Genomic DNA, 2,620 nt, shown 5'->3' on the forward strand with positions numbered 1-2,620 from the left:
TTTTGGTTCATGAAAAAACTATTTTTAACTAATAAAAGAAGAAAGAAAGTTTTGACTAAAGATTATAAATGAAAATACAAGAGTTGATAAAATAGGTTTTGTTAGAAACAAAACAACTCAGATGAATAGTTCGTCTTTTGGGGAATTCAACTAAGTTAATTAAAAATTCTAAAGTTAGAGTTAAACAACAAATAATAAGTAATCGCAATTAAATAATTAAAGCGTAAGGGAGAAATTGAATTTGGGCCTTTCTTGGGCCAAATTCGTTGGTATTTTGGCCTTTAAACCAATCCCGTTTTTGGTATACAGCCGATATATATCAATGTATATCAGCGTATGTATAGGCTCTTTTCATGTATTTCTTGCTTCCGAATACATGTATTTTGCATCAGCCCTGTGTCCCTGCGTTTTTGACCTGTATATTGTATTTTCCGTCTGTATACGGTGTATACAGTATGTATAACAGCTTGTTTTCGACCCTTTTCAGAGCTTGGAAGTTTAAATTCCAGCCTTGTGTGGCTCTCCCGACATTCAAATAAAATGGAGGCTGACTCGAGTAAGAAGAGAAAATTTGAGCTTTGAAGGCCCAAATCGAAATGCTAGGGGAATAGTGAAGTCCTTGGGGACTCAAGGCAGATTTACATGCATCACAAAAGAAGAAAAGCAAAGGAGTTAATATACGAACTACTCAAAAAAAAAAANAAGAGTATGCCAAAATAGTAGAAATATACCCACTGCTTTAAGAAAAGATAATATGGGAATTCGGCAAGAATACTTTGTATCTAATCACACCATTAAAATAGCTAAATAACCAAAGATGTAGAAAACGATAGATGCGTATCACTTATTTTTTAAAGGCAGTAACTAAGTTGACAATTTTCCTAATGAAAATAATGATATTTTTCAAAAAATAAATAAATAAATAAATAAAAACAATAAAAAAATAAAATAACGAGAATGGATAAATAAAATAAAATAAGCTACTACCATAGAGAAAAAAGCCTTGACAGACAATTTGCATGCTATCCATATGCCATGAGATTACCGCATGATAAGATTAAAATGAACGAACCAATGTAATTATTTAGGGAAGCCCATTTACTCAAGTTCGAACTATTTGAAACTAACGCATAAACAACTATTAATAAATCTATTCCGACATACTTCAAAGATGAGAGCACAAAGGTATACAAATAGACTTATTGGAATCGATGTTGTTAGGTTTAAAGTACAACATAAACCATTATACGACAACGAGAGGAACAAAGTTCCAGGATCAAAGGATAGGGCAGAAATTTAATCTAAACTAAAGTAAACAACCACCTTCAAAGCAAACTTCTTCCTAGCACATAGTGATCCATAGACAATGGCAAAAATAGGATCAATATTTCATACTAAGAAAGGGCAGTAATAGACATGCATGTTAATAAGACAAACTTTATTCATTTTTGAACAGAGGCAAAGCAATAGACAGAATTAGTACAACATGCTACTATTTTTGATGAAAATCTAGGCATGAATAAGAGAGGGAATTTTAGCATTTTTCACAACTTCAAATAAAGAAAGGAGGCAAGCATAGGCAATAGGACATACCACAAAGTTTAGCACGATTTTTTACACAATGAGGCGTGCATTTAAGGATAAACTACAATAAATTGAAACTCTTAACTTTAGGACTATAATTTTCTGAAATAAGAATCAATCTATAACAGCCCTCACAAGAGAAGAAAAGAACATAACTCATGCTTGAAAGCACATACAAGAACAAGACACCAATATACCTTGGAAGAATTTTTTAACTCGAACCCGAATATGAAACTTGGCTAATTTGTCACATACATGCTATATTGCAGACAGACAGAGCAGGGGAAGGAGTTAACATGGTCGCAACTATTAATTACAGATTCAAGACGACGAATGTAAAATACTAAGAACTTAAAATATTGATGTCTTGTTTCATTCCTTTAACTTGAGGTGAAAGAATGAAGGGTGAGACATCAAACACTTACACATTATGGCAGATTTACGACGACAAAAATAAAACTAAGACGAGAAAAATAGCCACAGCCACCAAACAGCCCACCAACAACATTATATACATATTCCAATCGATATCAAAAGATGAAACAGGGGATAAAGTAAACGAAGAACCTAACTCTTATCGATATTTCGAAGCAGACTAAACCAACCACACTGATTTACAATCAACAGTAAGTCAATATTATCCCCAAACATCAACATATAAACAACTCACATAGTCAAGAATCTAATAGCAACACATTAAGAGTAAAAAGAAATTTCGAACCGAAAAATGAGTATTACCTGTCAAGATGCAGCGAAATGGGATAGCTAACGAGCTAGATTTTGACTTTTCCACCACACGAGGAACTCTAGTGAACTTCTGCAGATTCCAGCAGCCAACAAACAAGATAAAGGAAGAGAAATGGATTTTTAAGCGTATCTCGGAGGGACCTTTATAGCTTAAGAATTTCTTTTCTTTGTAAAATTTTCTAACTTTTCTTCCTCTCTCTTTCTTGAAGTGTATTTTTGTAAGTAATAGTTATTTTTTGTGCCTTTTCCCCAATTCCCCCCCTAAACCGAAAACAAAGATGGATTTTAT

Source organism: Solanum stenotomum, unplaced genomic scaffold (assembly GCF_019186545.1).
Source record: "Solanum stenotomum isolate F172 unplaced genomic scaffold, ASM1918654v1 scaffold10410, whole genome shotgun sequence".
NCBI classification, from domain to species: domain Eukaryota; kingdom Viridiplantae; phylum Streptophyta; class Magnoliopsida; order Solanales; family Solanaceae; genus Solanum; species Solanum stenotomum.